The sequence below is a fragment of the Lissotriton vulgaris genome, chromosome 5, assembly GCF_964263255.1.
Source record: "Lissotriton vulgaris chromosome 5, aLisVul1.2, whole genome shotgun sequence".
Taxonomy (NCBI): domain Eukaryota; kingdom Metazoa; phylum Chordata; class Amphibia; order Caudata; family Salamandridae; genus Lissotriton; species Lissotriton vulgaris.
In genome coordinates this window covers 970389689-970413662 of record NC_141693.1, presented here as the reverse complement: position 1 = coordinate 970413662, position 23974 = coordinate 970389689, and the positions used below count along the sequence as shown (strand labels likewise).

Below are 23974 nucleotides of genomic sequence, written 5' to 3'. Positions count from 1 at the left end.
GTTCATCTCACGTTTTAAGTTGCAGGTAAAAGAAGCACTCTCATTAGCTAGAATAAAGTGTTTGTTTTACTAGCCAGACAAGGGGAGAAAAAGTTACAATCACGCAGCTTGTGTTGATAAAGGAAGGCTGTTGTGCTTCACACAGGAGAAGGCCTAGGAACCAAGTACAGATTGTATCTAGGAAAGAACCCTGTTGTCCCATGCAAAACACCTTCAGGATTGTACCCAGAGCAGATGGCGTGACTTGCACTGAAATCTGGGAATGTTGCCTACGAACAATGTGTTGTTGGCAGAAGGGAAAGTGCCCACTTCTTCTCTCGCCTTCGGAGAAAGAACACCTTAGAGCAAGCTCTGTCTTGGTGGCATTATGCTACCTGACCCATTAATCGTGGAGAGGCTTCTTAGGAAGACTCCACATGCTGAAACCTTTTACTTCCTCATCTGAAAATGCCTATGTAGGGATGTTATCTTATTGTTAGAGTATGGATAGAGTTTATGCTTTTCACTCACCAACCCTTGATGCAGGGAATTTTGGACTCATGCTTTCTGAACCTTTGCATTTTACTTCTTGAACTAATTGGATTGCTTCTTCTGCATTGTCTAAACTGGATATGTAGGTTTGGCTGATGCTAATACCGGTGTATTTTTACACTCTTGTATTGAGGTGTCTTTATGTTCAGTCATTTGGGGCTTTGTAATAAATCTAATTAACCTTAAGCAGTTGTCAGTGGTTACTATGTGTCAAGAGAATTGTTGACTAATTGATTGGTCCCTAATGACTTTCCCCCCTTTACACTTTCATACTGCGAAAAAAAGAAGCATCAAATTGTGTCTAGAACAGGTCTAGGACTTATGGGCCCGGCCCTTTCAATTTCAAACACAGGAGTCATTTCTCTGTAGTAACTTTCAGTGTATTTCAAAAAGTGAAATCCGTCAATTGTGAGTATGTCGGATCAAGACGCTTGTGCTTGTATGGGATATACTGTTCCTGTAGTCTTTTTGCCTTTCTGGTTTTCATAACCCATTGCCTCGAAAAAATAGCCTTCTGTTTTACTGTCACAATAGTGGATTTTCATTTATAGCACTGATTATGCAAGGGTGGCACACGTGCGCCCAAGAGCCCTAAATGGCTGTCATTGTCTAGTCCCTCCTCCCCTTCCCGGATAAACAAGCAGCGGTCTGAGTCTTACAAGTGATTGCTTCTTGTGTTTTGCGTCCAGCAGTTTAGGAAGCAGTGACCTTTCGCGAGCAGACTCTCCAGTCCTCGGCAATTCCCTGGGAGAGCAGCAGGGGTCCCCCGCCCACTCCGACGGAAGGGAGGTGGTGGCTGTACCAGCAGCATCGCGGAGTTCACAAAGCACAGAGCAGGCTGCCAGCAGCAAACCTCGGCGTTATCATCACACTTCCTTCCGATTCCGAATCCCGGGCCCCTCGTGAGCGCGCGCCGTTTCCTCTCTTGCTTTATTTGGTGGCGTGTTGGGATTTTTTGATTTCCTCGTCATTCCGTTTTTTATTCGTCGCCTATCAGGAAATGAAGGGGAGCGCCTGCTGGAAGAGGACCAGGCGCGTGCTTTCTTGAGGTAAGAGGCGAGATAAGGAGGCATGTGGCTGGTTCATGTGGGATGCTCCGGGCTAAGGGAGCGGTGACACCGCAGAGCCCGGACATGCCTTCAGGGAGGGAGAGGCAGGGGCGGTGCGCAGAATGGTGCAGGTGACAGGCGTTTCCAGCTGCTAACGAGATCTGAAAGATGGGTCCAGCGGCGGCTCCGTGAGGAAACCCTGTCTGCTGTTAAGCGTGTTGTTGTCACTGGGCTGCTGCGGGAATTTCCGAGCATGAGCTAACTGTGCACTGCAGATGTTCATACTATAAGATCCACTGTCATCATCATTTTGGGCACTTGCGCCTGGATGCCCTGTGTTATTTTTTCTCAGTCATGTTCCTTCTCTGCTGCTTGTATTCTTTTCCTGTTTTCGAAACCGCTTCCCTTTTCGTTGCTTGTCATTAAAGAGTGTGCCAAAATAGAAGCAGTCGAAATTCCCTCCTCGCGGGTTTACACAGGATTTAAGAAACATGATCATAAAAAATGCATAGGTTTTGTAAAGTAATGCAGGCGCGAGAGTCCCTCGGACAAAACGTGTCCCTGTTCATATGGGGCGCGGAGTAAGGAAGACGGCTGGTCTAGGGAACACGTTTTGCCAACGCTTTATCTCTCATGGCAGGTGAAAACCCAGCATCTGTTTTCCGCTATGGTTTCTGTTTTCCTGTTTATGTGAAAGCCCTGCTGACCTGTGCTGGCCGGAATTTATTTTAGGAGAGCAGAGGGGTCTTGCCAAGACAAGCAAGTGGGCAACTGGATTTGTGATCCGTGTATTTCAATGGGATTTTCGTACATGATGGGAAAGGGGAAATGTTCTTCTCTCCACACCCCAGGAAAATGGGTATTCCCCCATATTTGTAAATGCACCCAGAAGAAGGACTTAGAAATTGCTTTTTTAGTATGTTAAGGTTTGAGTGTTCTGCAATGTAAAGTGTACTATACCGCGTGTTGCCATGGGAGTGTGCTAGGAGATGAGACTAGAAGCCCCTCACTCAATGTCTTCTGTGTTTATATTGTTGTTGTTCACACAGTTTACAAGTAAGCATAATTATGCATGTATGTATCGGATTTCTAACGAGTGAATCTAGCTAGAAAGTATCAGACTTTTGAGTATGTAAAATATTTCGTTATTTACTGCATCTCAAATGTAATCATTTGCAATTGAGAAACCAAGATTGTTTGCCGCTTGCTACACCTCCTTATCTGCACTAGTTGCCCTTTGGTGCACTTGTATGTATTCCAACAAAATCTCTAATATTCAGGAGACCATCTTGTTAAAGAGTCCAAACAGAATAGGACTTTGAAGCCTGAAATATTTATTTCTCGTAGTCTCCATAAATACATTTCTTCTTTATTTTTGTATTTTATCTATAATGTGTCATTCCTACTATTAGTTTTTGCAGCCAGCACATGTTTATATCAAATATACAGCTTTCTAGATTACAAATATCTTTTGTGCATTAAATGGTAATATTGAAGTGCAGGAACTTACTATTTAGATTACATGTTTGCTTCTGGGAAGTGGTGTACTCTTGCATTAAATGTATTACATAAGTGCTGTAAAGTGCAAGTCCCTTTCAATTTAAAGAATTGCAGGTATTCAGTACGGTGGAGGACCTGCCCATTTGAAGCACTGAACATCTCCAAACATCATCATGTATTAACAAAGTGGTTCCTTCAAATATACTGCTCTTTTCTTTTACAATACAGATCTTAACAGGATTATGCACTCACATAGTTTTGCTGTATTTGTCAATAATAACATATTATGAATATTGATTGTGATAGAACCACTCTTGTCAATCTTCCAAACAGTGACCCTCAGCTAGGTTATATCAAAAAGTCTTATCGACAGCTTGGGTGTTTAGAGTAGACACCGGCTATTAACACTAGGATATCCCATGTGACCTAATTTGCCACAGCATTACTCGATTAGAACTACCTACTTAATGACCTGCAAACAGGTAATTGTCCCGTCTTAACTTTCATAGTAGTATAGCTAAGATTAAACTGTCCTAAAGGATTTCACAGAAGTTTGGAACCAACATGATGTGTATCCTTTTCACTCTCTCACTTAGAGCCTCTCCAGCTCGTCTAATATGCTCACTATATGATATCCCCCCAATAAACAATAACATGGGAATCATAAAAAATTAAACGATATATTTTTTATTACTTTCACTAGATTCTGTTACCTAAGTTGGAAAAAAAAGTTCTCTACAATTGTCAAAAGCTAAACAACAACTAAACTCACCAGATATATGGAAGCTAAAGCACAATCACGGAGGCATTTATGCATCTCCCCATCATAAAGAGTATCTGCTAGAAAATTATAAAAGCGCCTAATTTCAGACTCATACATAATGGTTTTAGAAGTTTGTGCCAGTTTCTGAATTTAGTTAGCGACAAGTTACTATCACTCCCTTAACTCACTAGATGGAATCTTTTTCAACAGCGTGCCCATAATCTAATAACTTGTAAAGAACAGCCTCCATTTTGCCTGCCCTTTTTAAACCCTACTGATTTCCCACCAAACAGGTTATACGATAGAGCACGCATAGCTAAACCACGCGTGTCTCTACCATGCAGCCTGACCCATGAATGCGTCTTAACCACCATGCATTCCTTTACCATGCATACCTTTACCACGGATACCTTTACCACACAATTTCATGGTAAAGGCATGAATGGTAAAGGGTTATGCATGGCTAAGGTCGCGACCCCCCTTCCCTGCGCCCTAAGCTACAAACCTCCTACCTGCCCCCCAACCTGAGGTCCAAATTGCCTGACCCCTCCCACCCCCCACGCTGTCCCAACCCCTTCCACTGCCCTTGGGCCTAAAACCCTAACCCCTATTTCAAAAAACGACACTGACCTCCACCCGAGCCCTAAAAAAACGTCCCCACCCTTCCCTGAGCTCTAAAAATGACCTTGACTACCCATTCTTCTCTCCCTGCCCTGAGGTCTAAAACCCTGTCCATTAACAAACACTACCCCGACCCACTCCCACCCCACGCTGTCCCTAAAACGACCCCAACCCTTTCCACTGCCCACAGGCCTAATACCCTAACCCCTAATTTAAAACTTACCTGACCCTCCCCAGCCCTGAATACTACTCAACCCGTCCAGACCTGGAAACGACCTGAGCCCCCAGCCCTGAAAACAACCCTGACCCCTCAGCCCTGAAAACGACCCCTCAGCCCTGAAAAGACCTGGACCCCACCATCCCTGAAAACGACCGACTCCCCAGCCCTGAAACGACCCAACCCGACCCGCCAGCCCTGAAAACGACCCACCAACCCAAACAAACTAACCCGGCCCCAGCCCCACTTACCTCACCACGTCCTCTCTTCCTGATGTCTTCCTGGTTCCCAAGAGATGCAGCCAGCAGCTAGATCACTCAATACCTTAATCACGCATATGCGTGGTTAAGGCGTATACGTGGTTAAAACAAGCGTGGTAGTGCTTGCATAGTTGGAACACGTTTGGCTCTGCCCGTTTTGTTCCGATGTTTCCCCACCAAACATAATGGCTGAAAACTAGCGAGCCAGAGAGTAAGTTACTTTCTTCTGAATGTGACTAGACTGCACCATCTTGGGAGTAGCAAAATAATTCTTCTATAAAAAAGTTACTTCTTAATGAGACAAGGACCAAAAAGCAAATATTATTAAATCCCATTCAGAAATAGGATTACACTTCACAAACACATATCGGCTCAAATTGGCAAGGAGACTAATCAAATGAATTAAATAGTGGTGTGAGACCAAACATTTTTATAATCGGTATCAAACTCAGAGAAAGCAAATGGAAATAAAATTAAAAATTAAAAATAAATAGAGATGCAAAATCAAACTCCCGCCATGCCCAACCCGTCGGACCAAAGCAACGCAATAGACATAGTAGATGCTGTGAATAACAACTTACATACCTCGAAAATAAATTAAACAGTATCATGATACTCACAACAAAACATAATTTCTTGAATGATTGCCACTTAAAAAAGAACGACATAGAGACCAGATCAAATATCAAACCTGCTCAACATTTTACCTGCCACATCAATGGGGCACTACTTTATCAGAGGGCACTATGAGCAACATTTAACATACATAGACACATATGCAGGTCTTTGTAAAATTTGGTGTTATTCCATTCAGCTGTTTTTCTGTCAATGCAACAGAAATATCTTACTGATATTAACAAGAGGATTCAAAGTTCTGCCCCCCTTTTAGATCTTGGCTAGACAGCACATATGCTGTCTCGAAGAGATGTGTTGTGTTCAGTCTATGAACTTAAGCCCACCCATAGGCTTATCATTTGCTCAATCCATTGTTGCTCTGAAATCCTTTGTTCTCATTTGTCCATGGCATGCATGTGTCATGCCTCTTCTTGTGTTTGCCCCTTCCCCAGAACATGGACAAAGTACTTGTATCCATGCCCTGCTCCCGTTTTAGGAGCTACTTTTTTCTTTGTCTTTTGAGCACTCCATTCTACTGCTTGTGTTTTCATTAATTCCGTGTACTGGCAGAACCCGTCCGTCCCAAGGTCTTGTTCCCAAGCATGTTGATTAATGCGTTTTCCATACTGCTCTCTAGGTATCACCATGTGACCCCGGGCACCCTAAGGTGGTTGGCCTTGCAGCAGAAACTATCGCAACCACACTAACCACCATTTTTCAACAGATGTGTGCCACAGGTATCTTTCCCACCTGCTGTAAGAAAGATTTGGTTCTGTCGCTCATAAAAAAGTCATCTGTTGTTCCCCTGGCCACAAACAATTATTGCCCAATCTCTCGCCTCCCACTTCCATCAAAACATATTGAGAAAGTGATGAACATGCAATTAGTCACGCACAAACAGAGGAATAGCTGCCTGGACACCACACAATTTTTTTTCGGTGTTAAACACAGCACAGAAACAGCTCTTATCAAAGCCACTGTAGAAATTCAGATGACCCAGGACCAAGGAGGAAAAGCTGCTCTTGTCCTGCTTGATCTATCAGCAGCTTTTGATACAGTTAATCATGGGCTGCTGATGAATCGCTTGAGCAGGATAGGGGTGTCCGGAGTAGCCTGGGAACTCCTATGTTCCTTTCTCAGTAAACGAGATGGTCAACCTAGGTGTCATACCCTCTCCCTTGTGGAGTTCCACAAAGATCATCACTTAGTCCAACACATTTCAATGTTTATGTTACCCCTCTAACAGAGCTCATCAGATCTTTAGATTTTTCGCTCATGTCATATGCTGACGATACCCAAATCATCGTCTCTCTCTCAACCCAGGTGACTCGGGTTGTGACCAAAAATTCAATGAATGCATGCAGTGTATGGATGGGCAGAAATTGCCTTAAATGTATCTCAACTAAAACTGAGGTATTGAACTTTTGGACAAAACCATCCCTCTGATCCCCTTCCTGGTGGCCATCCGAGCGGGGTCTCCTCCCGTCCCAGTTGGGACAGCAAGGAATCTTAGGGTCATTTTTAATGATACACTAGCTTTTACGGATCAAGCTAATGCAGTCACGTCGGAGTGGGCGGGGCCGTGACGGCCAACGGTTGTTCGCAGCACCAGGGAGGGAGTGCTCCCGTCGGCCAACATGGAAGGGGTTAAAGGAAATGTTACTATTTATTCTGGCCCAGTTGCAGAAACTAGCCGTCACTGCTTTAGCAATGGCAAAGATTGACTATTGTAATGAACTATACCTTAATGCCATCAATCAGTCATTGCAGGTACTGGATAATGCAGCTGCCCGGCTTTTGTTTAAAATTCCCAAATATCAGTATATCTCTAGGTTTTTGAAAGACCTGAACTGGCTCCCAGTTAGACAGAAGATTATTTTTAAAGCACTTTGCATCACATTCAAAACGCTGCATAACCATGGACCAGTATTTCTGAGAAAAAGTTTCAACTGGTACAGGCCGGTTAGATCCCGCCGGTTAGATCCCTCCGGTCAACCACTGCCAATTTGACGACAGTATCTAGATTCCAGCGCATGTTCTGGGGAGGCAGGGGCTTTGTGCTGGGAGATTCCAAGGATTGGAATGCGCTGCCTCTATACATTAAAACCATGTCAAACCTATTGGCCTTCAGAAAGGCCTTGAAACTTGGCTGTTCTCAATACAATACCAGGTCACACGGATAGGATAACACTCTGCCAATTCCCAGCAAGCGCCAAGACGCTCTATGGGTAATCGAGCGCTATATAAAAATAATAACATAACTTAAACTGTAGCAGAAGCAGTTTGTCCCCGTTTGCTTCCTGTAGCTGGGGAAAGATGGCAGCGCGGAACAGTGATGCCAAAGAAGAAGACTTTGTTACTTATGAGAAACCTCTCTAGCCTCTACAAAACCCTGAGATGTTCATTTACTTCCTTCTGTGGGCTGTGGACATTTGTTCTAGCGAGTGCTGTGAGGCAGGCTGCGTAGCCATGACCATCTTTACATCTCACTATTCAGATTCCCTAAGGCGCTGGTATCTTAACTTGTCCAATATACCAAACTTTCTTATAGACTTTAATGGGTGCCATTCTCTGTAATAAACATCTAAAGTGGTGTTCACCACAGTGTCTGTATTCACCCTAAAGACACAAGCTTTCGCCCCTTTTGAAAACTGTGCAAGCTGGAGCAATGCTATCTGCACACATTACCGGGTGGTGAGCGGGCTAGTCGCTAGTCGCTCATGCTGCACACCCTTCATAAGGTGGGGCAGAGCGGACGCAGAGTCTAAGGCTCAAAGACTGCCGCAACTTTGCCGCTGGCATGTATGCCTATTTTTAAAAATTGTTGATTGAATTGATTGAATTGCACATATTTGGATATTTTTAAACCTGCACCTTTTAAAAGTCACTTCTCCACGCTGCACTCGCGTACCTTAGACTGCTTCACCCGAGTGCATCCCGGTCCGTCACGGCAAGTGCCGCTTGTACGGAGGGAGATTCAGTTAGTGCACACTTCTGGTAGGAGAGGCATATCTGGGTGGTGAGTGGGCTAGTTGCTCACGCTGCACACCCTTCATAAGGCGGGGACAGAGCGTACGCGGAGTCTAATGCTCAAAGACTGCTGCAGCTTTGCCCCTGACATGTATGTCTATTTTTAACAATTGTTGATTGAATTGATTGAATTGCATGTATTTGGATATTTTTAAAACTGCACATTGTAAAAGTCATAGGTAAAGTGGACAGGGTTTTCGTGGACAGTAAGTAGTGGCGCTCTGCAAGTATTGACGTAAAGTGTAAAGGTAGAAAAGATTTGGTATGGTGGTGACAGGGAAGGGGAGACCCTACAACCCCTTAATCTGTGAAAGAGAATCCAAGCACAAATACATATAGCAACAGTCCTGCGCACTCATACAGTATAGTAATACATTGTAATGTGAAAGCAAATGGAACCAAGCCAAAGTTGAAGTCCTTGATTTCTTTAATTGGTCATCACACAAAAAGACACACAGCCAGCCGACACGTGTTTCATCGGAGAAACAGTGTTCTCCGACTCCACGCTGCTCTCACGTACCTGAGACTGCTTCACCCGAGTGCATCCCGGCCCGTCACGGCAAGTGCCGCTTGTACAGAGGGTGCTGAGGGCGCTTCAGCTAGTGCACACTTCCGGTAGGAGAGGCATTTCCGGGTGGTGAGCGGGCTAGTCTCTCACACTGCACACCTTTCATAAACCAATGATAGAGCGGACGTGCAGCGGGAGCGCTGCCGGCGGGCCGGCTGCGCACCAAAGGCAAGCCCGTCTGCGCACATCTGCCCCTGGACCAGGTCTAGGGCCAGGACCCCTGCTAATTCAAAGATACATTTACTAAGGCTAGTGTACAATAGCAATGAAATGCTCAAACTCCGGACTAAATCGCACTGCCCCATATTAAATCCGCAGTCTGAAAACAAACACTGTGCCCACTGCCAGCTACCCTTCAACTACACACAGATTAAGGCGCTAACCCAGCACATCCCACAACCTATCAAGAAGAAAACTAAAGTCATTAAAGCTGCCCTAATCAATGCACGGTCCTTTGTAAAACATAACACAGAAGTGACCAACCTAATTGAAACAGATGAGCTTGACTTACTTTACGTCACAGAGACATGGGCAGACGATGCCTCTGACGCAGACATGGCACTAGCACTTCTAGGGGGCTACATGATAATTTGAGCTGACAGAAAAGGAAAGAGAGGGGAGGGTTAGCCATCATCTTCAGAGAAGAACTGCAGACAAGGGGTTCGGCAACAGGTAGCAGTCCAGATTGTGAATCGCTATTCTTCCAGATTGCCATCACTAATAACAATACATTAAAAGGCCTTCTGATCAACGGACCACCAAGGGCAAAAAAACCCTTGACACAGTTACTTAGTCCTTTCCTAGAATCCAGTGTAAAGGGTGCAGACTTTACTATACTGTGGGATTTTAGCCTACATTTAGAAAAGGACTAAAAAAAAAAGCACGGTATCAATAACCAAGACAATGGCCAGCTGCTCCCTGTCACAGATTGTCCAGCAGGACACACACACTGGACGGGATCTTTACCTCAAACACTAACATAGAAATCGGAGAAATAATACCTGTCCCCTGGTCGGACCATAAAGCAATACAATTCTCCTTGAAGTTGGAGCAGGCAAAAATAGCCACGGCTACCCAGCCCAGGCATATTTCCTATCAGGACTGGGCTAAGATTGACACACCTAGTTTACAGGAACAGCTTCTCTTTACCATTCCGGAACTCGGCCAGAATAGCAACATAGCCGGCGATCAAGTAGCCAGCTGGATCAAATCCGCGGCTACAATCACTGCCCCCATAAAAAAGACAACCTCCAGAAAGAAAAACACCTCAGAACCTTGATTTTCGGAGAGGCTGAGGTTACAAAAGCAGGCATGTAGAAGGGCAGAGAGAAAATGGAGGGCCAAATATGAGGCACAGACTAAAAAAGAATATTGAGGAACTCTGGCAATATATAAAAACTAATATTAGAAGAAAAAAGTACCTATTTTACAAGGAAAATAAACAAAGCTAAGAACTCTAGTAAAGAGCTATTTGCCACGGTCAAAAGACTAACAAATCTCACCGCAAATAAACAAATAGAAGGCAACACTGGACTATGCAATACACTGGGCCAATTCTTCGTGGATAAAGTTAAATCAGTGTATGAATCCGTGAAGATGATTAATAAACCTGACACCTGCCAATCACATGTACACCCCAACCTTAGTAGACACACTGGAAATATTAACACAGGGTTCTGCTTTTTGACCCCTTCAGTGGAACAGATACGACAGACAATAATGACAACTAAGTCCGGAGGCCTAACTGACCCTTGTCCACCCAAGGTGCTACATCTGTTCCCAGACCTACTCAGCGATATTACAGTCAAGCTGTTTTCCAGATGCTTGGAAAACTGCATCAGTCCTCCCTTTACTGAAAAAGCCCAATCTGGATCTGCAGGATCCTGCGAGCTACAGACCGATCTCAAGAATACCTTTTCCAGGTAAAGTTCTGGAAAAGCTACTGAATAAACAACTGTCAGAATTTTTATCGTCTGCTCTGGCATTAGATCCATCACAGTATGGGCTCAGCGAGGAATACGGAACAGAGGCAGCTTTGATCACGGCAGCTGAGGAACTCAGTAGTGTACTGGATACGGGTGGGAAGGCAGCCCTGATCCTTCTGGATCTCTCGGCAGCCTTCAACACTGTTAACCATGATATACTCCTGACCCATTTAGCAGAACTGGGAGCTCACGACTCAGCACTCTTGTTGTTGACCTCATACCTGACCGAGAGAACTTTCACAGTCAAACTTGGAGACTACACATCTAAACCTTTTAAGTCACCATGGGGGGCGCCTCAGGGATCTTCCCTGAGCCTACCCTTTTTAATATATATGTTGCCCCATTAGCAACCATCTTAAGGAACTGTGGGTTTCTACCCATTTCCGATGCAGATGACACCCAAATAGTGGTGTCTATCTCAAATAACGTAGCCGAAACAGCAGACAGATTTAGTAATTGCACCGAACAAGTTAATTACTGGATGCAGCTAAACTGTCTAAAACTAAACAGGGATAAACCCGAAGTCATGATACATGGGACAGATATCAATACCTGGTCGCCTAAAGGGTGGCCTGATAGCTTAGGCAATTGCCCTTCCCCAGTGGATAAAGTCAGGAACCTGGGTTTTGTATTTGATAATAAATTAACGTTCAATGCTCAGATCAACAGATAGTCCTCGTCTGTGTGGTACATTCTGAAAATGATAAAAATACTTTTGCCTTTCATTCCACAAGAAGCATGTAAAACACTGGTAACAGCACTGGCCTTATCTAGGCTGGATTACGGAAACGCCCTGTATGCGTGGCTACAAACCCAACACCTGACAAAACTTCAGTGTCTACAAAATGCAGCAGCTAGGCTGGTTCTGGACATCCCCAGATCAGAGCCGGTTGCCCACAGATTAAGAGCCCTCCACTGGTTGTCTATGGAGAAAAGGATATGGTTCAAGTCAGTGTGCCTAGCATACAAGGCCCTTCATGGGGTATGCTCCCATTTCCTAAAAACGCAATCGAAACAGTACGAACCTCCTAGGAACCTAAGATCGAATGAGGTTAAGTTGATTAAGGTTCCAAAATTCAAGCAATTAAGATGGGGAAGGAGCTTTCTACTTCAAACAGCTAAAGCTTGGAACCAACTACCACTCTCAAAAATAAATTGCTCCTCACTGCTATTATTCAGGAAGGCCGTAAAAACTTGTCTCTTTACATCCTAGTTAGACCTCATGTCACCAGTAGCTCCAGACTTTCTGCATTTACCACAGCGCCAAGATGCCCTTGGGCATTCGTGCACTTTATAAGTTACAAATCAAATCATTACCGTTTACACATGTGCCTGTAACAGGGCACAGTATAGTCACATTGCACGAGTGACCTGCACTGTGTGGTGTTGATGCACTGGGTACACATGGCTAAAACACGTTCATATTGACAACACAAGTAGTGCTCTGATTGCTGAGATCTATTGGCCCCCGCTTGATTCCTAAGAACGAGCTGAGTGGATGAATTCTTTTTTTAAAAATATGTGAAGATTTGTAAAGGGTGCCAAAGTTAATAGCGAAACAAAACATACTCTCCCTACGGAAATGCTGACCCAGCTATAACTACAGAATGCCACTATATATATATATATATATATATATATATATATATATATATATATATATATATATATATATATATATATATATATATATATATTGTCACTCCAAGGTTGTCCACCTTTGAGTAGCACACGAGCAGCAGCTTGATTTATGTGTAGGTGAGGACGGGGATCCGCTTGTAGATGCTGCTCTGTGATGGATCTGCCCGACGCGTTTCGAAGCTCCATATGCTTCTCTTCAGGGGATTTAACGGCAGCGGTGTGCGCAACCACTAACCCACTTCTCACTTCTCCATTTTCCATATGACACACCCACCAAAGGGAGGCTCAAATGAGACTGTGTATTCTGGGAAGTGTGGTGCGGAAAGCACACAATCAAGTCCTGTATAGACCCCGCAAGTGGGCCCGTCCTCGATCCCGTGTACGGCTGATGTTTCACTTCCGTGACCCCCAAGGATAACGGGGTGGTGCATACTCCGCGGCTCGACGGCCGCGTATAAATTGTCGCTCCAAGTTTGTCCACCTTTGAGTAGCACACGAGCAGCAGCTTGATTTATGTGTAGGTGAGGACGGGGATCTGCTTGTAGATGCCGCTCCGTAATGGATCTGCCCGACGCGTTTCGAAGCTCCATATGCTTCTCTTCAGGGGCTTTAACGGCAGTGGTGTGTGCAACCACTAACCCACTTCTCCATTTTCCATATGACACACCCACCAATGGGAGGCTCAAATGAGACTGTGTATTCTGGGAAGTGTGGTGCGGAAAGCACACAATCAAGTCCTGTATGGACCCCGCAAGTGGGCCCGTCCTTGATCCCGTGTACGGCTGCTGTTTCACTTCCGTGACCCCCAAGGATAACGGGGTGGTGCATACTCCACGGCTGGACGACCGCGTATAAATTGTCGCTCCAAGGTTGTCCACCTTTGAGTAGCACACGAGCAGCAGCTTGATTTATGTGTAGGTGAGGACGGGGATCCGCTTGTAGATGTCGCTCCGTAATGGATCTGTCCAACGCATTTCGGAGCTCCATATGCTTCTCTTCAGGGGCTTTAACGGCAGCGGTGTGCGCAACCACTAACCCGCTTCTCCATTTACCATATGACACACCCACCAATGGGAGGCTCTAATGATTACTCAGGAATCATTTAAGAAAATTGTTAATAAAACAACAGATCATTTATAATTGCTAAACGACAAGGCCACTTTTGCAAAAAGGAAGCACGCATGGCCCATAATAAATGGTTTTACAAAAAAGATGGCTCAGCAATACCTGGTCACTCCATGGTTGTTGAAAAATAAACAAATCTTTATTAAAGCGCGTTTTGGTGTATTGCCGGGTCTATGCCATCTACCTCCCTGGAAAAAGCACGCAACGGATACTGTATGTAGGCTGTGCAAATCTAGTGAGGAGAATATTATTCATCTCCCGTATCTCTGTTCTGAACTGAGAAATGAAAGATTAACCGTATTAAGGAGTCTATTTAATGAAAGAGGAGTGAGAACTTGCAGACAGGCACTGATCCTATGTCTTTCCTCAGACGATTTACCTTTGAACTCCGCTCTGACAAAATTTTTAACGAAAGTGTGGAAAAAAAACTAGAAATCTACGAAACATAAAATGTATAATTACTTTATACTCTGCCCTCTTAAAAAATTTTATTGATTGCTTTGTAAAGGATTTTATCAAAAATACTTATTCATATAAGATGTATTGCTTTTAAAAACGATTTGTTGCTATTTGAACTATATATAATGGATTATTGCATGATTTTGTTTTAGTGTAAGATTTTAATTAATCAAACAATAAAGGATACTTACTAACTATGTAGCACAGTGCAAAAACGCGTAGTGTAGCGGGCATATTTTGCTCGCTCGTGGTCCTCAACGTCAAGTTGGTGACCCCGAGCGAGCAAAATCAACATCTCGGAGAGACTTTTTCCTCGTTCCCGATCAGCAACATCAAGTTTCCGATCGCAAGCGTGGAAAATAAACCTCCGGGCGAGATTCTCAAAGCGGGGAGGTCAGCTTTCTCATTGCGAGTGGTCGCGTATGCTCGCGACTGCTCGTAATGAGAAACTACCGGTCCACGTCGAGAAAGTTGCTGCTCGAGTACAAATCTACTCGAGCAGCAAAAAACGACTGCTTGCACTGCGCATGATGCCCTTCGCAATGACTGCACAGTGCGGACAAGCATCCGGCACTGTGCAATCATTGCGAACAGCATTTCACTAACGCACTACGCAATTCACGTAGCTACGCATACCGTGTGTAGTGCGAAGTGCACTTCACGTAGCTACGCGTAGCGCTGCTATGCAAACTACGCCCAGGGTTGGCATTGTTACACATTTTAGGAAAAGAGCTGAACAAATGTAAGCAAAAGGTCAACGAAACATCCAGGCACAGTATTTTAGAATGATATTGCTCTGACGTTTTTGGTAGTGGAAGGTAGAGGCGTGTAATGGTATAGAGGGTGTTGTCCAAAATGTGAACCAGGACACATTTGGGTGTAATCAGGGGAGGCCGGGGCATATAGGAAAGCTAGATGGATTTTGAGGGTATTAAGCTAGGAGGTAAGGGGGCGTGGCTTGGATGCCGAGGAGGTAGGCAGCGTGAGCTCGGAGCTCCGTGCCCGATCCCGGAAAATATCCTGAAAATTCATTCGAACCCCGAGATAAAGGACACTATCCGGTACTGGACGGTACTGCGGAGGGTCCGGGACCCACGGAGGACGACAACGAGCCTTCCCACAGCAGTATCTTAACTTTGAAAGCTGAACTCGGCCGAGAAGTCGCGGACCCCAAAATGGCGGCGAGGGCATGAGATCGCTTGTGACGGAGGCATCTGCCCGGAGACCCACTGAAGACCGCTCCCGGACACGCTAGAGGTGTTGGCGGCCGCGTCGCGCCTCTCCCCAGGTGCCGGATGGACTTTGGGCGCGCCCTTGGGCGGTGGTTGAGGACCGTCTCCTGATTGGGGCGACAACGGTGCGACAGTGACCCGGAGACGAGAACCCCGGACCTCTGGCGCAACTGGCGCTGGCCGGGCCACGACCGCTCGGTGCTTCCTGCTTCCTGGTGACATTTCTGGGCCTGAGAACCCGGCCGGAGGACGGTGCCCGGCGACGCTCGGAGGGCGACCAAGAACACACTTGAGGACCACCGCCCATCCCGGCCCAGATGGGGAAGCCGAAGGGGAAGGGAGATGGCGCGACCGACACTGAGGCGGCGGAAGGTGCGGAGAGAGACCAAGCGGCGTTACAGCGGATGCAGGATCGTATCCTGGAAGCCATCGCCACCACAAAGGATGCCCTGCAGCAAGATATAGCTCAGGTGGCAACGGGCTTGGGCCTCCTGAAGGCCGACCACGACAAACTTAAGGACAGGGTGAAATCCGTGGAGACCACGGTTAAGGACTTGGCCCCGGCCCAGGCAACGGTGAAGGCCCAGATGGCCGACGTGATGGACCGTCTGAAGGTGCTGGAAAGGAGGGCCGAGGATGCAGAAAACAGGAACAGGCGCAACAACGTACGCCTAGTGGGCCTGCCGGAGAAAATTGAAGGCGACGACATGGTGGGCTACTTGGATAACTGGCTGCGGACGGAGGTGGCACCAGAAGGTCTGTCCCCCTTCTTCTCCCTGGAGCGGGCACATAGGGTTCCGGCGCGTCCGCCAGCCTTGGGCCTTCCTCCTCGCCCGGTGGTGTTCAAGTTGCTCCATTACCGGGACAGAGACTGGCTTTTGCAGAGGGCGAGAGAGGCAGGGCCCTTTCAAGTGGAAAACAACAGAGTCACCATGTTCCCGGACTACACGTTTGAGACTCAGCGACTCCGGGCAAACTTCCTGTCCCTCAAGCGGGAGCTCCGCCAGGAAGGCATCAAGTACTCCCTGTTGTTTCCTGCCAAGCTAAGAGTGGTGGTGGATGAGAAGTCTTTATTCTTCACGACTTCCGCGGATGCATGGGACTGGTGGGACACTTATAAGGCGGGAACGGACGGTGCTAAGGCCAAGGAGGAAGAGGCTAAGGTGGAAAAGCCGATCAGGCAGTCCCAACGGATCAGAAGGAACCGCAAGAGGACCGGGAAACCCTCGATGTCGCAGACGGAGGCGGAGAGGCAGGCGGCCCTACAGGCGGTGGTGGACTTATCTAGAGCCGCCAGGACTCAGTCTGGGAAGGGTACGGATTCGGAGGCCCCGGGCACGGGCTCAGAGACAGGACAATCGGAATTTGGTGGAGCCCGGGGCCCTATTGTGACGCCGCAGACCTCGGGAGAGATACTGGAGGCGTGTTGAACTGGTTTGGCGGAATGGACTCGCTGGTTGGACACCGGGGCGATGGACCCGCAGCAGTGGAAAGATATTGATTGAGGTTTTGGGGAGCTGTAATGTGGGGATTGTGGGGTGGAGCGCGCGGGGCTGATTTGTTGGAGGTCTTATAGCATTGAGCCGCGCCTTACTGGCCCCTAAGGTCATCGCAGTGGGGACTGCGAATATTACCACCTTTCCTTGAGGGGTGGTCGGGAGTGTTGGTTTGGATGGGGGTACTTCCAGTTGCGGGGGGCCTGTCCTGGGGGGGTGGGAGTTGCGAGCAGTTGGGGTTGCTCAGGGGGTTGTAGTTGTTGGAGGGGTTTGGCTTCCTGTTTGGAGAGGGTGGGGGGGGGGGCCCGTGGTCGCGGGACTTATGCGAACACTGTTCTTTGCTGTATGGTCCGGTTGTGTAGGGGGGAATGGCTAGTACCGGGGCGTTGAAATGTGTGACCTGGAATGTGCGGGGTATGCAGTCCATGACGCGCAGACATAAGGTTCAGGCGTACCTCAAGCGTAGGGGGGTTCACATAGCGTTTCTGCAGGAGACGCACCTAAATAAGCAGGAAGGGGCGGCTCTACAAAGGCGCTGGAGGGGGCAGTTATTCTACACGACATTTTCAGCATTTGCGAGGGGGACATTGATTTGGATACGGGCGGGGGTCCCCTTCCAAGTCTCGAAGTCGTCGATAGACCCAGAGGGCAGATATGTGGCGGTGGAAGGAAGGCTGAGAGGCAGGATGATATCTCTCTGTAATGTGTATGCTCCTAATGTAGACCTGCCCGCTTTCTTGTCTAACATCTCGGGCAAATTGGCGGGTTATTTGGCAGGGCCGGTCCTCTTGGGGGGGGACTTCAACTCAGTTGAGGATGTGCTACTAGATAGGTCCCATCCCCCGCTGCTCGCGTCCCCAGCACATAGGGTCGCCAAGCGTAGATTAGAATGGCAGGAGAGCTGGGCCCTCACGGATGCATGGAGGGCGTTGCACCCCACCACTAGGGACTACTCCTTTCACTCGCACCTGCATGATTTACATGTGAGGCTGGATGCATTTCTTTGTTCGGAATGTGTGCTCCCCGCGGTGGGAGGGGCGGAATACTTGGCCAGGACGATATCGGACCACAACCCCTTGTTGATGTCTCTGGAATGGATGGTGACTGTTAACTGCGTGCCAACATGGCGCCTGCAACCTGACACCCTGGACGACTTGTTGTTCAGGGAGGCCCTGAGTGAACGTATTGAGAGGTATTTTGAGGAGAACAGTGGATCGGCTTCCACGAGGGCGGTTGAATGGGATGCTTTCAAGGTGGTGGTGCGGGGACACTGTATTGGGCACACGGCAGGGGCGCGGAAGACTCTGTTGGATGACTTAGATAAGGCTGAGACACGGCTGAGGGATCTTGAGAAGAGGCGCCCGAATCACCCTGAACTGCAGGAGGGGCTTAGCGGGGCGCGGGAGGAGCTGGCGGTAGAGCTAGAGCGGCTGCGTAGCTTCGACCACAAGACGTACGTGACGAGGGCGCATGCGGAAGGTGATAAGGCGGGGGCGATGTTGGCTTGGCTTGCTAACCCTATCCGAGGGGGAGGGCCGATCATGAGGATCCAGGAGCCAGGGGAGGAGCCTTGCCACTCCCAACCCGGGATCCTGAACAAGTTCCGAGCTTATTTTGAAGGGCTCTATCTGAGTGGAGATACGGGAGGGACGGAGGAGCTCGAGGGGTTCTTGGACGGGCTAGAGTTGCCGCGAGTGGAGGACTCGGAGGCAGAAGAGTTAGGGCGGCCCATCTCCCTCGGAGAAATAGGTTGTGCTGTAAAACAGATGGCTAGAAACAAGACCCCGGGCCTTGACGGTCTACCGATCGAATTTTATGGCAAATACCTAGAGCATCTTGCTCCGCGGCTGCGCGAGGTATACAATGAGGCGCAGGAGAAGGGCCGACTCCCGGGCTCTATGTGCGAGGCCCTTATGATCCCACTCTTGAAGCCGGGCAGAGAGGGTGCGGCGCTGTCCTCGTATCGTCCGTTGTCTATGTTGACGACGGACTACAAGATCCTCAGTAAAATTCTGGCCAACAGATTGCTAGTGCACATGACGGGCCTGGTTCATGGTGACCAGTGCGGTTTCATACCGACACGCAATACCACTCATAACATCCATAGACTCACGAGACTGATGGGTGCGGACTGGCCAGACACCGTCTCCCCATTTGTCCTGTCCATCGACATTGAGAAGGCATTTGACAGCCTCGAATGGGGATACCTGTATGAGGTGATGCGTCGCCTCGGGTTGGGAGACGGATATATACAGTGGACCAAGGTCCTCTATACTGAGGCGGTAGCGAGGGTCCGGGTGGGTGCACTGATCTCAAGACAATACCCGATTAGGCGTGGCACTAGACAGGGTTGTTCCCTATCCCCGCTACTGTTTGCGTTGGCAATGGAACCCTTCGCCGCGGTAGCCAGACTGGGCCGCCACTACGCAGGTTTACCTTTTAGGGGGAGGCCACACCTCATCTCCTTATATGCGGATGACTTGTTGATGTTTTTGGCCGATGCCGGCGCCGAACTTCAGGGGGCGCGGAGGCTACTGGAGCAGTTCGGTAGGTTATCGGGCCTGAGGGTCAACTGGCCTAAATCCTGTCTGTTTCCCCTGAGGCCGGGAGAGCCGTGCCCACTCACTGCTCAGGAACTCCGGTGGGAGCCGCGCTGCCTACATTATCTAGGGGTTTATGTTTACCACGCCCCGTCCGACCTGCTGGATGGCAACATAACTCGCTGTATTAACTCCCTGCGTGGATCTATGGACTTCTGGGCGACTCTACCGCTCTCCCTGGCTGGTAGAATTTCCCTGCTTAAAATGATAGCCCTGCCCAGGCTTTTGTATTATTTTAGGACACTGCCGGTATGGATCCCGAGTTCGGTTTTCAAACGCCTGAGGTCACAGATCATAGCGTTCCTGTGGGGCACGGGTAGGAGACGCATAGCGCTCGACACGCTGTTACGCCCCAAAGATGAGGGAGGTATGGCAGTGCCGGACTTCGAAGGATATTACCTCGCCGCGCAGCTGCAGACTTTTACTCAGGAGGTGGCGAGAGTATATAGAGGTCCCGAGGACGCGAGAGTGGAAGGCACCCCGCGACACGTTCTGGCTTATATTACGCTGCACCAGAAACTCCGAGTGGGAGACCTGACGGTCGAGGAGCAGACTTTCCGGCTATGTTGGGACCGGGCCCGTAAGCGGGCGGGTGTCCGCCTTATGTATGCCCCCGAAATACCGCTGGGAATGGTCACTGCCCTCCCACATGGAGGTGACTGGTCACGCTTGCTAGGGTGGGAGGAGGCGGGAGTACACGTGCTGGGTGACCTCTACGAAGATGGGGTGTTGCTGCCGTTTCGGGACCTGCAGGAGAGATTTGACCTACCAAGGGGTGACTACCTGCTGCACGCGGCAGTCACGGGCGCCATGCGAGCCCACTGGGGGGAAGGGCTGCAGGAACCAGGCACCTCGATGGCCTGCCAGTACGCCATGATGGCGGCGGGTACCTTTAAGGCCGTCACGTGCCTGTACTCGAGGATGCAGCGGGAGGCCTTGCAACCTTTGGCAGCCCTGAAGGCCAAGTGGGAGCTGGACCTCCAGGTGGAGATACCAGACACGACCTGGGGCCAACTGCTGAGGAGGGCGCGGAAGAGCTCGAGGAATGCCAGGTTCCAATTGATCCACTTTTATATTATCCACAGGGCATACCTCACACCCGGGAAAATCCAACAGTACTTTGGGGCGACCGACGCTGCTTGCCCCAGATGTAATACAGCAGGGGCGGATCTATGTCATATGCTGTGGGATTGCCCCTCTTTAGGCGACTATTGGCGGGAAGTTGGGCGGGCCCTTAACGGCGCGACGGACAGGGATATCCAATATACTAAAGCAGTTGGCATCCTTCACTGGTTCCCACACACACCTAGAAATACGATGTCAAGTAAATTTATAGATTTAGGGCTTATCTTGGCCAAGCGGGAGATCACACGAAATTGGAAGTCCAGAGTGGGGCCCACGTATAAAAGATGGTATGGGGAGTGTCTGAGATGATAGTACCCTACGATACCAGATGGCCTGGAGGTCGAATGACGAGAAAGCACTGGAAAGGGCGACTGCATGGGAGGTGATGGTGCAGGCGCTCAGGGATGTGGACGATGAGGGGCAGGAAGGCGAGAGCGAACTAGCTGGAGCAGACCCTAACACTATACAGGAGAACACACCTTAGCGATTGTTTGCTTCCTCCTACAACACACCGGGCACTAATACGTGGTTACTCAAGCGCAGCGCGACCACGGGGGAGGGCGGGTAGGAAGCTGGTTTGGAGGGATGTTGGGGCACCGAAATTTGGGGAGGGGGAGGGGCGTAAATCACAAAAGCATTCCAGGGTTATGTGCAAAATGAAGCGGTCAGACAATGTAAGAAGTACGAGACCAAGACGGAGATGAAGCCTCCCGCGTCAAGAGCGGGGTGATCCCCCCGGATGAAGATCGAATGTCTTCAATTGAATTGGTTCATATCGTGCTATTTTTGCTGAATATCTTGTCTGTACATTTATATTGGTGATGCAATAAAAATGATGTTAAAAAAAAAAAAAAAAAATTAAGCTAGGAGGTAACTATTTCTGAGAGAATAATCTAATTAAATGTAAAAAAGAATTCGGATCGCCAACCATGATTCATCTAGTACCCCATTTTGCTGGAAAATAATCTAGGGCAAAATTGCCTAACGTAATTTCTCTCTGTGCATGGGTATGTATCAAGGCAGTGTTTGTTGAGTGACGTTCAGTTTTATAATATGGAGAATGGATAGTACCCATTGCAATAGTGTATATGTCTCAATTAAGGCAAGCGGCATGCATGACATTTTTCTATGCCAAAGTAATGCATTGTGTTCTGACTAGTGTTAGATAGGATCAGGGGATCTGTAAATTATTTTAGAGGAGTGCTACAAGTTGGATATTTCATAATGTTGCCACATTATTAATAATCTTTGTTATAGTGTAATAACATTTCTATACATGCACTCTATGAGCAACCTGTGTGTGAGACACACATGAAACAGAAAAGAGGGATTGTTAAGCGGATGGCAGTAGCTAATCTTGTTATTAATGTTATTAACTGCTAGGTTTCAGGTGAATTGTTTGCACTATTAATCAGCAGTAGAGAAGAAACAGTTGGATACTCTAATTTGAATTAACTTTATCTTTTTCTCGTTGTATATGTATCATATATTTACAGTAGTGTGGCTAAGACATACTATCTCTTTATGTAAAATTATTCCTTATCATGGTCTTATTTTGAAAAACAATGTTGACATTTTGAAGGTTCTCCCCAATTGCAATTGATGTGTTACTGTGCCAGCACACAGCATAGATAAAATGGCGGAACAGGCACAGCTTATCTGCTAATTATTGTTCTACAAAATATAGCAATGTTGCAGCTCTCATTCATGGTAAATCACATCACCAAAGACTCCCATGCCGTAGATTGGCTTCATGAAAATTGAGTTGTTGCTCTTGCGTTGCAAATGTTTAGCAATTACAGATTATAATAACCCCCCAGAGGTCTCAAGCCGGGGTGGGCAAATATTCAAAGAAAAATTCAAGATGAACTAGAGTGTGTTGTAACTTGAATACCTATAATGCATACTTTCCCTGGTTACCCATTCCCTGCTGCTGAGCCAGTATGAATGTGATGTGTGTGCAATGTAAGAATGCTTGATGAGGTAGTGGTATGCTGGAGTGCCTGGTGTGGTTAACAGAGACACAGTTGGGAGTGTGTGGGCTGAGCAGCAAAGATGCTGCTCCTGGTGGGGCTGAACTTATTTTCCTACTTACCATCCTGTATCTAAGCATAATAAACCTCTTACCTACAACCTTTTGGACTTCTTTTGGATTGCAACAGAGTGCATCTCAGAATAAAATCTGAGCAGCAGTCATCCACAGGATATACATTCTTTCCTTGTGTAGGTGTTTTTCTTGTGTTCACAGAAAGGGAGGAGCAATGGATTGGGTCACTGTGTTCCAGTTTTTTAGAGATTCACTATGATAGAGTGAACTGCAACTAAAAGAGAGAAGTAGTGCAGCCAAATTAGCTTTCAACACTACAGTTGTGTCAAATTTTGACCTTGTTTTGTAGCAGTAGCATTGGTGTTCTTGCTGCTTGTGGCTTACAAAACAAATCTGTGAGACGCTAATAGTGGTTTTGCAGTGGATTTGCTTGTGGGATTTCTCTAAACCTTGTTCTGCCAAACCAGCTAGAAATTGTCTCTACAAAGCATCTTGCGTTATTCATATCTAGCACGCGTGTTGGACTCAAACCAAAATGTGTGCCAGCACCTTCCTTGCAAGTGGTCTGTAAACCCAAACTTCTCTTCCACTTAGTTCCTCTTGGTTGGCTGCTGCAAACGGCTGGAGCCTGCATATTTTTGTGTGGTTGTGGTGTTTTCTGTTTTAGTTGTGATGTCTCCAGAAACAGTTTAATCATTAATAACATTGAAAGACGAAAAGACACTCATATTTGGAAAATGTACAAATGAACACAGATAATAATTTCAGAGAGCCTGTACAGCCTTTTGCTGTCGTTTGACCTAGTGTGCGTGACACATATGCTGCATATATACATGCGTACACCCTAGCGCAGATATACAAAGCTTTTGCGTCGAGATTGAATTACTTTTGTAATGCAGAAAACGCTTTTTGGGATTTACACACCAACGCAAATAGGTCTTTGCGCTGGTTTGTAAGAAAAAGCTGCTTTGTGTTACTGGGAGGCAAGGGGACATCACATGGGAGGTACATGGGTGTTACCATGCAACCTCCAATGGTGTTTGATGCAAATCCCTATCTAGTAACAATAGGAGATCGTTTTTTGCACCAAAAATTAACGCCACTTGAAAG

At 47.4% G+C, this 23974-nt stretch overlaps 1 protein-coding gene across 1 annotated transcript in view; it reads left to right on the top strand.

Moving 5' to 3' along the window:
* The first annotated feature begins 1100 nt into the window (after positions 1–1100).
* Positions 1101–23974, top strand: part of PTPRE (protein tyrosine phosphatase receptor type E) — a 934466-nt gene continuing 911592 nt past the window's right edge. The window contains exon 1 of the mRNA XM_086922566.1: positions 1101–1580. The gene's annotated coding sequence lies outside the window, so the exon portion shown is untranslated. The remainder of the gene's footprint in view (positions 1581–23974) is intronic.